General features: G+C 50.4%; 1 long non-coding RNA gene across 7 annotated transcripts in view; it reads left to right on the forward strand.

The window, feature by feature from the left end:
* Nucleotides 1-15,491, forward strand: part of LOC124106811 (uncharacterized) — a 386,111-nt gene that overhangs the window by 13,719 nt on the left and 356,901 nt on the right. For 2 of the 7 annotated variants that reach the window (XR_006856180.2, XR_006856181.2), the window contains exon 2: nucleotides 4,728-4,812. The exons of 3 other annotated variants lie outside the window; for them this stretch is intronic. This is a non-coding gene — a long non-coding RNA (uncharacterized LOC124106811). Of the gene's footprint in view, nucleotides 1-4,727; nucleotides 4,813-11,813; nucleotides 11,883-15,491 lie in introns of all 7 variants that reach the window. 2 more of the 7 variants (XR_006856175.2, XR_006856176.2) reach the window with 1 other exon arrangement.

Raw genomic sequence — 15,491 nt, forward strand, 5'->3', positions numbered from 1 at the left:
TATTTGTGGTGTCATGCTGGTGCTCCAAGGGTCTGAGTTTGGAGCATTTTTGGTTTTAGATTTTGGGATTACAGTTGATCAACACGTATTAACCAGTTACACATGGAAACCATGGATGGACAAGCTCCATTAAGTCACCCGCTGTTTACTGAGTTCCTCGCAAGCCGAATGAACAGGCCTGCAGCTGCCCCCTTGAGAACTCTAAGGTCCCTCTGAGCCCCTCCCCCGCCCAGGCTACTGCAGTTCCCTCTGGTCTGCAAATGGCCATAAGAGCAGAGTGACATGGGGGTCCTCAGAGGTGGACAGGGCAGTAAGTACCAGGGCACAGGAAGGAAGCAACTCATGACAAGGGAAGGCTTTAGAGACGTGGGGATTTAAGAAGGTATTCCACATAATAGGATGGCTGGGATTGGTGGTCTGGTGGCTGCTAGGGGAGGTGTCTTCAGACAGGGTCAGTAGACAGGGCTGGTGGGGCAGGATGCAGGAGGAGATGAGGGGCAGGCGTCCCTGATTCTTCTCTGCCTGCATGCGTGTCCTGCATCTGGTTGTGAGATGTCCTGCATCTGGTTACTGCTCGCACTGTAGGCAGAACTGCTCTCAATCACATTTTGCAGATGGGACATACTGAGGCTCAGAGAGGTTAACTGACTTGCCCGAGTTCACACAGTCGTGAAAGGATATAGCTGAACCCAGGTCATAGTGCAAAGACTGAGTTTGGAACTGATTTGTTGAGTCCGAGTCTGGAGCCTCAGTTATCCAGGTATATGGTCCTTTGCCCTAGGTCAGGGTTTTCTTGATTTGCTCCCCTATTTCCCTATCTTACCCACTTCCACACCCCAAAAAAGGCAATGCCGTTTTGACTTTAGCTTGAAATGTTGATATCATTATCCCAAGTCTCTAGTTCTAAATCTCTGGATAGATTGAGAAAAAAAATTCAATTTATAGTTATGCTAAGTGCTGTGAATTACAGCACAGGACTTTGAAGTTCTTTGTCTTTGTTTTGATGTTCCATACTCCTTTTTAAATTCATAAATAGAAATCCAAACTCTGGCTCTGAGACTGGGGCAATGGAGATGAGCAGACTCACGGGAAGTCTGTGGTGGACAGACTTCCCAGGTCTCTGGCCTGTTCCTCCTGCCTTCCTCCTCGCTGCCTGTGCTTTCTGAGCAGGAGAAACAGTGCACACTTCCCTCGGGGCCCGGGTCACACTGTCCGTGGCCCCCATGCCCAGCTCTGTTTGGGCAGTGTGGCGGAAGGTGAGGAGGGCCTTGGCCTTCTTGCATGGTCCCTGCCCCGGCTGCTCTGCTCCTTAGACTTAATGCCAGACCTGGCTCTGTGGACCTTCAGATCCCCGTGCCATGGGAATAAGGCCGCCTTCCTGCTCTGGGGACACAGAAATAAGTGAGTAAATACCGAAAGCCATGTCTTCAGAGCCATGGTCCTGACCAGGTCATGGTGTGTCCCTGACTGCCCCTTTCCCTGCAGTGTCAGCCTGGACATTCCTGGAGACTCAGATGGTGACAGGGTCACAATGGACCCCTTATCCTTCATTAAGTTCTCACAGCAGTGGAGGCATCTTGGTAAACTCTAAGTCCCATTGAGGCACCCCTGCCCAGAACCACCCTGTGGCCTCAGGACAAGGCTGCACCTGCACCATGAGCTTCGTGTCCCTCTAGCCGTGCCCCTTGTCCCTCTGCTCCAGCCACACCACTCTGCTGCCACGCCCAGCTCGCCCCACATCTGCCTGCCCCACTCCCCTGGAGCCTCTTCATGGCTTTGCCTCCCAGCTGAACGCTGCTGCTCTCTGATATTCTGCTGAGTTCCTTATCTCGCCTAGGATCTGTCCCCCAGGAGATACTAAGCCCTTGGGCAGAGGCTTTTGTCTACCCTGCTGCCTGCTGGATGCCTGGTGCCAACCCAGAGTTCATTTGCCCCACAAGTGGGTGGAAAGAACCTTTGCATTCCAGTCTGTAGCAGACTTGGGGATTAGGGGTCACTCTCCAGGGTTGCTGCCCACAAAAATCAATGGCTCCTGCTGTGTTTGAAGGTCCCCCCTAAACTCATTGTGAAATTTCACCCCCCCCCCCACCCTGAGAGGATAAGAGGGTGGAAACTTAATCGGCCTTAGGAGGTGGGACCTTCTGAAGATAAAGTTGAATGAAGCCTGGAGGGTGGGTCTCTCTGTGGGGCTGTGGCTTTATAAGGGTGGGGGAGAGCTGGGCGTGGTGGCCCACCCTGTAATTCCAGCAACCTGAGAAGTTCAGGGCCAGCCTCAGCAATTTAGCAAGGCACCATCTCAAAATAAATGATTAAAAAAAGAAGAGCTGGAGATGGAGCTCAGTGATGGGTTCAATCCCCAATTAAAAAAAAAAAAAGGGAGAGACCTAAGCCAGCTGCTCAGTTTCTCTCACCATGTGACACGCCCTCTGCCACCTCGGGATTTTGCAAAGTCCCCACCAGCAAGAAGGACCTTACCAGATGCAGCCACCGGATCTTGAATTTTCAGCTTTCAGAACCATGAGGAGAAAACATCCTTTTTCCTTAGAAATCGTCTCAGTTGGAGGTGTTCAGTTAGAACCACATGTCACCTCTAAGGTAGCTGGCAAACATCTTCAGGGTGACGGAATTGGGCAGTGCGTTTTGTGTAGCTTCACAGCCGTGCATGTTACATATACTATTGATACTTACAGGAGAATAGGTGCTATGAGGCATGCTCATAAATACCTAGAACCTTCCATCCTACTGAGAACAGGTTGCAACTGCCCAGGGTCCCCTAGAACCACTTCCTCTTTCCAGGGCCCAGAGACAGACCCTGAATGAGTGCTCCTGCTGGTGGCCTGGAGCCCTGTGGGTGTGTAAGGATCGCTTAGCTCTGAGCTAGAGCTGAGACAGAGAGGGGCAGTGAGTCCCAGAAGGTCAGACAGTGGTAGCAGTCCAGTGGCTTTCTCCTCAAGGTGGGCCCAGGAGGCCAGGCCGGCTCCCAGTGCAGCGAGACAACTCTCTTCCTAGGTGAGCTTTCCCCACCTCCACTCCTCCAGCTTCCCATTTTACCCAAGTAACTAAGCCTGCAGGACCTCTCCTTCAGGGGAGCTGTGTTGCCTGATACCCACAGCCAGGGTAAGCCTTTCAGGAACTGATAACCTAATTGCAGCTGAATAGAAGGGGCTCAATAGAGGCCCCACCCCGCTCCCCAGACCTTCCTGAGTACTTACATAGTTGCTTAGTTCCTGTGTAGGCTGGCCTGACATTCCACACTTGAGGCCCAAATTAGGGGAGGAGGGATCAGGCAAGTCTCTCTTCCAGAAGAGGGACATCCGTGATTCATCAGCAAATACGGTTTTTTCTTTGCAGTACTGAAGACTGAAGCCAGGGCCTCAGGCATGCTGTACAAATGCTCTAGCGTTAAGCTATACCCCCAGACCTTTTTCTTATTTTTTATTTTGAGACGGGGTATCACTGAATTGCTTAGGATCTCAGTAAGTTGCTGAGGTGGCCTCAAACTTGCTGTCCTCCTGCCTCAGCCGCCCAGATGGCTGGGATTACAGGTTCCTGGCCACCAGCAAGATTTATTCACTTCTTTATTGCATCACACCTAGAGTCTGAGCTTTTTAAAACCCGGGCCTCTGCCTGGGAAACTGAATCATCCTGATGGTGAGAGAAACAACAAAACTATTTGTTGTCCACAGGCAAGGGGCTGTGTGTGTGGACCCAGAGCATCATGGGTGAAGTGCTGGCTTCTGGCTATCCTGTGGATTTGAGTTCTCCTTTTGTGCTGCAAAGTTCTGAGATTTTCTTGGGCGAGTTATCTACCCATCTGTGTTTCAGTTCCTTTATTTAAAAACTACTAGTTACTTGAACAGAGGGGATGGAGTGAGATTCAGAGCTGTGAGCACCGCCCTCGCAGCCCCGGGCTCCACAAGTGCTGGTTGCTAAGGTCCAGCCTACCCCTGTGCCCTAGGACCCGCCCACTGGGTCTGTGTCAGGCACAGTGGGGCTTGGTTAATTTGTGCCCCACAGTTTGCAAAGCCCATGCATGGTGCTTCCCTTTTGTCCTTCCCAGCAGTGGAGTTGGGGACAAGGGCTTGAGCCCATTCTGCAGAATGTTGCCCATGGCTTCCCTCCTCCTGGACCTTGACTTCTCACCTGTGAACTCACATAAGGGACGGGGTTGTTCCCTGGCTCTGTTCTAGCACACTGCGTCTGTATTTAATCTGTATATTTCATCCTTACGCCTGTCTGGGCAGTTGATATTGATTTCCCCGCTTTACAGACGGGGATTAGAGGCAGAGAGCTGTGACTTTCTAAGATGAGGACTTGCAGCAGGGCCAGAGGCAGCATTTGAAGCCAGGCAGCCTAACTCAGGCCGGTGTGTCTTCCTGGTATGCTTGACTGCCTGGAGGCCATCTCTAGGTTCCAGGTGGCTGGACTGGGGTGGCACAGCGGAAGTGCCCAGGACATCAGATAAGTTTTTTGGTGGTCTTTGCTGGGGTGGGGGTGGGGGTTCAGAAGCTTAGTGCAGCCAGGGAAAGAATCCCAAGGTGAGATGAAGGGTGGATATGGGACTGGAAGGTGGGTGGCCCTTGTCCTTACACATAGGTCATATTGGGTCCCCTCTGGCAGCTCCAAGGATCATCTACATTCTTTCGTCCTCTGGAATGTCGCTGGATTGAGTATGGTTCTAAGGCTGGGGCTGATATTTAGGCCTTGAAACTCTTTGCCTTTTATAGAGATGTTCCTGGTGTGGGCCGCTTGCGTGGGCTCTGCGCTGTGTCCCCAGCCTGGCCTGCTTGGGGTCGAGTCTGAGTTTCGAAGGTAAGTTCACTACCCGTTGTCCATGCTCCATCACCCCTAACCCCTCATGGGGAAGGGGTACCTGCGGGCTGGTTGGGGCTTTGGTCCTTTGGTGTGGGGGAGCAGACTGGTAAGGAGGCTCATTCCATTTCCCTTAGTAGGCCATGGGCCACGGCAAACACACCCTCCCAGTCCAGAACCCGTGATCCGTGGAGCTGCACACTCCTTTGGCCACATCGACAGTGGTTTTCATTGCTGCAGTAATAAATTATGCTTTTTAAGGATGAGGATGTCACCCAGCTGTTGAGTGGTTTCAACTTCCAGATGTTCCTCTGGAAACAGAGGGGGTGCATGATGGAATCACTTTAAAAGTTGAGGCACAAGAAGATCTCATTGACTTTTTTTTTTCCTGGTACCGGAGATTAAACCAAGAGTGCTTAACCACGGAGCCACATCCCCAGCTCTTTTTATATTTCTTATTTAGAGACAGGGTCTTGCTAAGTTGCTTAGCAAGAATCAGGGCCCTTGGTGAACTGCTGAGGCTGCCTTGAACTTGCAATCCTCCTGCCTCAGCCTCCTGAGCCATTGGGATTACAGGTGTGTGCCACCGTGTCTAGGAGCTTTCAGTGACTTTGCTGCCATCCCTAGGGGAGGTGTGGTGTGTCTCTGTAGGGAAATGGGCAGCCACTTGCCGAGGTGACTGCATGAAGAATAGTTAAATGGTGAGTGAAGCAAGAGAAGTTCACCAGGTACCCTGGGGTCCGAGACCCAGAGAGGTTGGGATGAGTTTGGCTTTCCAGTGCTGTCCAAGTGCTTGAAGATTCTTTTTTAAAACATTTGTTAAAAGTTTTTTTTTTTTTTTTTAAATATCTTTATTTTATTTATTTATTTATGTGGTGCTGAGGATGGAACCCAGCAGTGCCTCACGTGTGCTAGGCGAGCCTGCCACTGAGCTACGGCCCCAGCCCTTGACACTTGATAGAGCAAAACCTGAATTGAAATGTGTTGTGCGTGTAAAATGCACTCCATATTTGAAGACTTCGTTAAAATGAAGAGATAACATAGAATATCTTAATTTTTCTACATTGATTACATGTTGAAATAAAATTTGTGTATACTAGGTTAAATAAAATCTATTATCAACAACCATTTCACTTGTTTCTTTTTAAACTACGTATATGTGGTTAGCATTATATTTCTTTTTTTAAAAATATTTATTTTTTAGTTGTAGATGGACACCATACCTTTATTTATTTATTTAATGTGGTGCTGAGGATCAAACCCTGGGCCTCAAACGTGGGAGGTGAGCGCTCTACCTCTGAGGCACAATCCCAGCCCTAGCATGATATTTCTATGGGATGCTGCCAAGGTAGACCCCAGTGGTGGGCTTTAGAGTTGTGTGGTGTGCAAACTGTACAACCATGTGTGGCAGATCTCCCATGTCCAGATCAGACTTCTTGGGTTGAATCTTGACTCTACCAATAATCACCTGTGTGAAATTGGTGCGACTGTTTCACTGAACTTCAGTTGTCTTATCTGTAAAATGAGTATTGTAATCGTACCTACTTCGAATGCCTATGAAGTGCTTGGAACGGTGTCTGATGCAGCGAGTGTTGGTGGTCTCATTGTTATTGTAGTGGTGGTTGCTTTTATAAACTGCAGACATGTACCTACAAAGATGTAGTCAATGGGGAACCAGAAAAGGGAAGGAAGCAGAAAATCGATGCGGTGATTATCGGAGGGCAGGAGTCGGTCTCGGCAAGACAGGGTGCACTCCAGAGCCGCAGGGCTCCAGCCCTGGGAGTGGAAGTCGGGGCTGCAGGCAGACAGGAGATGGGAAGGAGGTGGTGGGCAGGTGGGACAGCACCTGGGGGGCTCACCTGGGTGGGAGCCTGGCTCAGAGCAGGTCGCAGTGTGTGAGCAGGAAGGGAGCCCAGCTAAGGGGACCAGCAGCAGGCGTGGGTGGGGCTTGCAGTTCAATGGAGCCAGGAGGCTTTGGGCTGGAGAGTGACTTGGCTGGAGTTGGGGATCACGTTGGTAGCTGCTCTGGGAGGCTGTACTGGTAACAAGGATAAGAGGAGATGCTGCTCCGAAGCCCGTGCATTTTTCATTGTTCCCGTTGAATCTTCACCTTCCAAGTGCCATGTGCCCTGCGCCCACGTCTGCAGCCCCTCCCAGCTTCTCTGCACAGGCCCCACAATGGGAACGGCCCGCACCTCAAGCTGGCCTCTGTCTGGCCGGCCTCAGGCTCTTGTGCCAGCCCCTGGCCGAGGCTGCCTGCCAGTCCCCTGCCAGTGACTTTGCATCAACGGGGACTTCCTAAACACGAGAGAGGGCGGTGAGCAGGCCGCAGGGAGCTTCTTCTGCTCTTGGTGTGTTAATTCTGATTCTAATTCCTTTAAAAGAAAATTAGATTTCTAGTGAAAATAATACCTGCATGTATTTTAGATCAAGTGGGTAAGCTTATATGGAAAGTCAGAGTCCCCTGGCCCTGACAGCTTGTCTGTAGTTCTGTCCCTGAGTGAAGCAGGGGCAGGTCCGTATCTCTAAATAACAGGCTCCTGCTGCTGCCTCTCAGTTGACTTCATCCTCTGTGCCTGGGCCCTCAGCCGTGTCCTGTGACTCAGCCCTGTGAGGCAGAGGTCCACGTGCCCGCCCCTGCTACACCCACCTTGCAATTCCAGCCTCTGTGCCTTTCACATTGGCAATAACACAGCTATTCCCTCGCACACCTACAGTGAACACTCTGCTCCTCATCGGCCAGATGGTTTTTATTGATTTATTTTTTGCAGTATTGGGGATCGACCCCAGGGGTGCTTTACCCTGAGCTACGTCCCCACCTTTTTTTGTTTGCTTTAGGTTTTGTGTTGGGACTGGATCTTGCTGACTTCTGAGGCTGGCCTCAACCTTGCAGTCCTGCCTCAGCCTCTCGTGGCACCGGGATCACAGGGTGGAGCACCACGCCTGGCTGCTAGGTTAATTCTGGAAGTTGGAGACTTCTCTGTGGCCTCTCCACGGCGGTCACTGCACATCTACGCAGTGGACTCTGGCCAAGTGTCCGTTCTCTCCAGCCCTTCCTTTGTTCTGGCTTTTCTAACTGCCCGCACTTTCCTTGAAGTCCTGTAATTTCTTGAGTATGACAGTCCCCTCTTTTTTCCAAGGTTTTGCTTTCTGTGGTTTCAGTTATCCGTGGTCAGCTGTGGTCCCACAGTCTTAAAGGGGAAACTCCAGAAGTCACCAATTCCTGAGTTTCCAATTGCTTGCTCTTGTGAGTAGTGCAGTGAAACCTTGCCGGTCTCTTCCTCGGGCTCCTGGGACGTGAATCCTTCCTCTGTGCAGCATATCCTTGCTGTATGCGCTTCCCGCCCTTTAGTTGCTTTGCCGGGTGGGTTTATCAGATTGACTGCCCTGTCACAGGGCTTGTGTTCAAATAGCCCTTCATTTACTTAATGATAGCCCTGAAGTTCAAGAGCAGTGAAGCTGGCCATTTAGGGCATTCCAAAGAGTAGCCATAAAGTGCTTCCTTTAGGTGAAAAGGCAGAAATTATTGGCTTAAAGGAAAAAAGCTGGGCACATCTTGGGAGGCTGAGGCAGGAGGATCACAAGTTCGGAGCCAGCCTCACCAAAATCAAAACTAAAAGGGGCTGGGGATGTGGCTCAGTGGTTAAGTGCCCTTTAGCTCAGTGGCGGTGCACTTGCCCAGTGCGTGCAAGGCCCTGGGTTCAGTTGCCAGCACCAGAAAAACAAAGAACCAAACAAGTTTGCACGCTGACATCGCGGAGATCCCGGGGTGAGTTTTTGTTGTTAATTTCCTACTGTTTCTAATTTTTAAAGTAAACATGATCACAGGTATGTATGGAAACACGTGGTGTGCGTAGGGTTTGGTGCTCTTCAAGGTTTCAGGCATCCTCTGCGGGTTTTGGAATGAGTCCCCAGGACGACTGCAGGTGGTTTTGAGTTCTGGGTTCCCTCAAGGCCCTCAGCCCGGCCCCTCAGGTAACTCCCCGGGGGCCCTCTAGACCCTGCTCCCCTGTTCTGATGGCGATGGTCCGGCTCAGTGTAGACGGATTCTAGGACTAGTTTCTGGTCCTCACTGCTCTTCTGGGCTGGAGCCCCTTCCTGCCGGGTCTTCTATCAGTCTTTTTCTAGGTTTGCTCTCTGATTTTGCAGGATCGTGCACTTTGTTAGGCTCATCATCTGAAAATGACAAGAAAGCTAAGTGGACGCTTCACCTGGTCTCAGATGTTACTTGTTGCTCATTTCATCCAGTGGCACAGGTCATCATTATTATTTCTTTTTCAAATAATGCTTATATGTCTGAGGATGTGTGTGTGTGTATCCTCACGTGTGTGTGTGTGTGTGTGTACGTGCGTGCGTGTGCACATGTTCCATCTTTCAGATTTTTTTTTTTTTTAGGATAGGTTGCTACAACTGGAATTACCAGGGTAACGGTTCTAGAGATCTTCAGGCCCTTAATGCATATGGTTTAGTTGTTTTCCCCTTTAGTTGTGTCAAGTTCCGTGACAAGGCATCTCCAGCATTCTTCCTCCCTGGAGCTGCTTTCTGGTGAACTTGAGCCTGTGAGTCCAGGGAGAAGTGGTGTTGCTGAGGTGAAGGAGACGACCCTTCCGTGTTTGCCACTGCTTCTCACTATGCTTTTGGCTTTGGAGCAGTTTCACAGGAGCCTAGAAAGTTTTTACCTCGAGGTTTGCTGTGGCTGAGTGGAAGGAATCCTGTCCCGAGTCAGTCTCATTGGAAAGTTGCTTGGCTTCCGTTTGCCTTGTGCTCTCAGGCGTGAAAGAGTGGATGACAGTGGCCACTTTAGGGTGGTTGGAGGGTGAAGTGAAATCATGTAACTCTGACTGCTAAGTGTAATATTCCATTTCAGGATGTGATCATGGAAGTCAGAAGTATGGGTCTTGGATATAGAATCAAAGGGCTCGGCTTCCGCCCCTGATGCTTTTTCTAACTGGATGTTTGTACTGGTAAGCTTTCCGTCACTGAAACAGAATACCCGAGATAGAAACTTGAAAAGAGAAAAGGTTGATTTTGGTTCACGGCTTTAGAGATTTCATTCCATGACTGAGGAACCTTGTTGGTTTGGGGCCTGTGGGGAGGTAGCACATCATGGAGAGAGTATGGAGGAAAGCTGCTCACCTCATAGTGGCCAGGAAGCTGGAGAGACAGAAAGGAAGGAAGAGCCCAGTGGCCCTTTAAGGGCACATCCACAAGGACCTAAAACCTCCCAGTAGGCCACCTGTTAAGGTTCCCCCACCTTCCAGGAGGGCCATGCTGATGACCAAGCCTTTGATGCCTGGACCCTGGGGACCACACACTATAGCAGTGTTCTTAGCAGAGTCCCAGAGACCTAGGTGATATGGCTTGCAGTGCTTCCCAGCCATGTTCCTGTTCCCTAAAATGATGAGCAGGAGAAGAGTGCGTCTATATCCTGTTTCTCAAACCTTTACCAGCTATATGATTTTGGGTAAATTGCTTCTCCTCTTGACCTTATTTTTTTTTCTGCAAAATGGGAATAATAGGGATTGCCCCTAATTCCTAAGAGAACTGTGCAGGTTACACAAGGCGGTGCCTGGAACTTGCTGGGCCTGGTGCCGGACCCTGGCACATTCTCAGCAAAGGCCAGTTATCCCTATTGGACACAGCAGATCCGGTGATTCCCTCCACCACATCCTAGCAACTTGCGCTTTTGCTTCATAAGCTGCTTGCTTCTGGCCTCTGGCTGGGCGGGTTCATAGTTTGGAATCTTTACAGTCAGAGGGGACCCGTCCAAGCCTGTCATTTGATGGATGACAAAGTTAGTCTCCAGATGGCAAGTGACTATTTTGGAGTCTCCTAACCATTCCCATTTGTGAATATGTATGTGCAAGCACATACACACACACACAAGCATATATGCACAGGCTGGCTCTGGAGGGGTTCACCAAGAGTGCTTGCTTCTGAGGACAGGGGTCTCTGGGGGGCCGGAAGCTGACCTTCCCTGGATGTCTCTGCATCCAGTTGTGGCCCTGACCCTTTGAGTTCTTCAGTTATAAGAATCAAGTTCTCATAAGTCCACCAGGTAGTGAAAAGCCTTGGAGTGCCCTCCTGCTTCTTAATGCAGGCCCAGAAGCCCTAAGAGGATTCCACAACCTGGTGGTTTTATAGCTGTCCATCTGAGCCCCCTGATGTGCAGCCAGAGTCCTGGACATCCATCCTTGGCTCCTGGGCAGCTGACCACCCACTGTTCTGTTCTGGGGTGGCCTGGGTGGGGGAACTGTGGGCCTGACCCAGAGTCCTGAGGCTGGAGGCCTGGGCCACCCCCTGTCTGCTCCTTTCCGGCCAGGGACTCCTCATGCACAAGGCAGTGTCTGGGCAGCTCCCTGTCCTCCTGTGAACCAGGGCCTCTCCCAGGAATTTCAGGGCCGCCCTGAAGTCGGGTCTGAGCTGCTCCCCCAGGCTCTATGTGCCGAGTTGGCAGCTCCCTAGAAACATTTCCTCCCCCTTCTTTCTGACACATGGGGTGGATTCCCTGTTCCATCCCTGCCCATGAGTGTCAGGGGTCATGTGAGTTGAGTCCTGCAAGAGCATCGTGCTTGGTGACCCTGATGGAACAGGGGAAGAAAGGCTGAAATCCATCTTTCTCTCAAAGCTTTTGATCTTGATTCTGGTGCAAAGCCCCGTCCCTCATTTCTCCCAGCCCATTGTCACATCTGGTGACTGGGCTGTTAGGGCCCAGTTACTGCCTTTTGGAGGCTATCTAGTTCAATCGTAAGTCTTTTTTTTTTAGCTCAGTGACCACTTCAGGAAACATCAAAGTGTTTATGGGACCCCCTTTTGTTTCTCCATTCAAAATGGAAAGAGGCATGTTGAGCCACGGCGGGGGCAGGTGGGGGTGTATCTTCTTACCCCTGGGATGTCCACCCTTTTGGAGGGAAGGCTGTGGGTGGGTGTTCTGAAGCCGGCTTCCGCCTCTTCATGCTCATCAAGAGCTTCTTACTATTCATCTAACTCCTTGTTCCCAGGTGAGGGAAGCTGAGGCCCAGAGTGGACATGGAGCACGTGTGGGAGAGGCTCTGTGGAGTGGGCTTCGGGTGAGTGAGACACTGTTACTCCAAAACAACAACAACCACAACCACAACAACAATCACAACCACAACCACAACCACAGCAGTCATCACTATGAGAGGCGGCTGCTGCCAAGTGTGGGTCTGTGTCCCGGCTGCCTTGGGAAGGCTCAGTGGCGTCTCCTCTCTGCCTGATGGCAGCACAGGCCTTGTGGCCTTTGTATTTCTCCTTGGCTCCAGATGTATTTTGAAATTTAAATGATTAAGCACACAAGCCCTTTAGAAGCTGTAGAAGACTTGCGTGAAACCTCTCCAGGGTGGTTTTGGGAACCAGCGGAGGCCGGGGTTCCTTTTAAGCACTGGGAGAGAGGGACATTGAGGAGACTGCGCCGCAGAGTGAATGGCTGCGTTCATCCCACGAAGCTCAGCGGATGAGCCGGAAGATGATGCCCGTCCTCCCGGGCTCACCCTTTTATGTATGTGCTTGTGGCCAATTTGTCTTCCCTCAAAATGGAGAGCTGACAAGATGGGCTATTTTTTCCTGTTAAAAATAATTACATGCCATTCCAAGTTCCGCGCCTCAACCAGTTAAAGATTTTTGGGTCTTTTGCCCAGAATGTCTTCACAAGGTAAGCTTGTTTGTGTAGGAGCCCAGTGTGACAATGATGACTCAGGTCAGGGACTACAAAAGACTCTGTGATGAGCAAACAAATAATTATTGCATATATTGTATATAATAAAACCTTTAATATGTATATTAAAAGCATATCTCTGTGTATTAGATAGGTGGTCCCAGCAACAAAAATGTACAATGCAGCTGCAGAAGGAGGCCTTCCTCCATTGCTTTTAAGTGTGCTTTTAGAGCGATTGGTAGCTGGATCCTTTCTCCTTGGTAACCAGAGCTTCCCAGAAACCCTTTCCAACAGAAGAGCTGCCGACGCCTTGTAAGCAGGAAGAGCTTCCAGGTGTTGCTTCTCAGGCCTTGCTTTAAAATTTTTATTTTTATTTTTATTGAACATCAGTTCTATTAAAAAAAATAGTGGCTGCTTAGTCCTTATCAAGAACTTGCTTTTTGGAGTCCAATGAGGTTTGAATCTCTGCTGTGTGCCACGTATCAGCTTTGTGAACTTGAGCAGGGGGCATCTCTTCTCCCATGCTTAGTGTCCCATCTGTAAAGTTAGAACAAGAATTCTGTCTTCGTGGGGTGTGGGCATGGACTGGGGAGAGTGTTTATAAAACGTGTGATAGTGTCCTAGGGCTGCCATTGTAAATAGCCACAAACTGGGTGGCTTTCAATAGTGACGTTTAGCAGGGCATGATGGCACACACCTGTAATCCCAGGGACTCCAGAAGCTGAGGCAGGAGGATCACAAGTTCCAGGCTAGCCTGGACAGCTTGGTGAGATGCTCAGCAACTTAGTGAGACCCATTTTCTCCCTGTCCTCCTGCAAAAAAAAAAAAAAAAAAAAAAAAAATATATATATATATATATATATATATGTATTTATTCTCTCACAGTTCTAGAGCTAGAAGTCCGAACTCAGGGTGTCACGAGGGCCACGTTCTGAGGGCTCTCCTTGCTCTGGTGGTGGCCGGCCACCTTTTGTGCTCCTGGGCTGGAAGCTGCATGGCTATAGTTTCTGCCTCCATCATGGTCTGACCTCTCCCCATGGGTGGGAGTCTCATCTCCTCTTCCTATAAGGGTGCTAGTTGTTGGAGCCGGGCCCACCCTGATCTAGCGTAACCTCATCTGAACTGTTTATCTCTGTGAGGAACCTATTTCCAAATATGGTCACCTTCTGACGTTCTGGTTAGACATGAATTTTGCAGAGAGTTTATTTGACCCCAGTGTCGAAGCCTAGTGGATAACATCCTAGCCCGTGCCAGCATTTGATATTTTTATAATTGTCACTTGCTAGAGGCGTGGATAGACATTTCTCAGGTAGTATGGGAGCAAGCCACTTATTTGAGGAACAGAAGGAGGGCCAGATGGAGAAGTGGAGTTGTAGGGTGTGGTTGGGGCAGTGGTTGGAGAGGAGCTTGCAGTGTGGAGGGTGACAGTGGAGGGGGGCAGCATGCTGGTTAGTTACTAGGGAGAGGGGTGGTGGACTGGGCTGGGTGCTAACCTGGCAAGCGAAGAGACAATAGTAGATTTAAGTGTTTTGGGGTGGGGTGCCTGGAAGGCCTTGCTCATGAGTTGGATTTGGAGAGTGAGAAGAGTGAATCAAAGATGACTCCATGCTTGGCTTCAGAGACGGGGTGTCTTGAATGGAGGCGGAAGGATGGGGAATAGAAAGTTCTGCCGGAAAATGGTAGGCCATCAGCAAGAGGCTTTTGGAATGACGTAGGAGCATTCATTCTCTGAAAATGGCCGTGAATGAGTCTGCTGCAAGAAGAGGTGGGGGTCACACACCGTTGGATGAGGTGAGAGAATTCACATACCGCGTTGACTCGGTCCAAGATTGTTTGACATCCATGGAGTTATTTAATGAATCACGGTGTCCGTTGACATTCTGGAACACAAATACAACCATCTTGAGCAGAACCTGCCCCTCTGCTCTCTCTGTAGGAGGGCCAGGGGCAACAGGATCGTGAGCTTGTTAGCTCACTTGGCTGCTTGGGCCCTGGTCTTTCCTGGTCACTGTACTTGATGGGGTTCCTCGGGTTGAGGAGAGGTGGCAAGCCTGACCCCAGGCTTGTGAAGTGAATTGGGCTTTTATGGTCTTTGCACAGGAAGTTCTGGCTCAATTACCTGCTGTGTGCACATAATCCCCTGGGGGAATAATAAATGGGATGGTACTCCCAATGGCTGCTGAGGGGTTCAGCTGGATTCCGCAGGTCAGCTTTGGTCAACAAGCAGGCATTCTGTAATCCTCTCTACCTTGCACAGTCCTGCCTGGGGACTTTGAGGCATTGTCTGCATTCCTGTCATGGAATTGCTAATGAGGCTGGTTGGACAGTGACTGCAGGGACGCACCACTCCCTCTGCTGTCCACTCCAGCTCCACCTTTGGGGTAACACCATCCTCCCTCCTTTTTGTATGGTGCTGGAGAGAGGACCCAGAGCCCTGTGCAAGCACTCTACCATGGAGCTGCATCCCCAGGCCTGTGTCCCTCCTGCTCAGCCCAGGCCTCTCCTGTCTGCGCTAGCCTGGCTCGAGCTAGCCCAGCCGGGCAAACAGATTTTGACCAAATGGACAAATTATTTTCCAGAAACCACCTTGTGGATCTCAGGATCTTGGCTTTGGGCTTTGGCTCTGCCTGGCCCTAGAGGTATACGAAGCTGAGCCCTGAGGGCCAACTCGTGTATCCTACTCATTTATCAGCGGTCTAGTCCAGGGATTCTGAAATTTTAACTGACATCAGCATCACCTAGAGGTCCCCCAGGGGTTAGGGTGAGGCCTGAGGATTGGATCTCTAATAGCTCACAGTGACCCTGAAGTTAAGGACCTTGAAATAAAAGGTTGGAATTTGAATGCAGATGAGATGGGCCAAGATGCACAAGGAAACCCCAGATCAGTCCTGAGGCAGTGGAGTCCCTCACAGAGGCTCAGCTGAGGAGGGTCTAGAGGAGGGACCATGGACAGAGATGGGGAGGTGAAGGGACCAACATGGGAGCCTGTGGGGGCAGGTAGTAT

The sequence above is a fragment of the Marmota monax genome, unplaced genomic scaffold (assembly GCF_021218885.2).
Source record: "Marmota monax isolate L192 unplaced genomic scaffold, Marmota_monax_Labrador192_F-V1.1 WCK01_AAM20220418_F8-fsc00003, whole genome shotgun sequence".
NCBI classification, from domain to species: Eukaryota; Metazoa; Chordata; class Mammalia; order Rodentia; family Sciuridae; genus Marmota; species Marmota monax.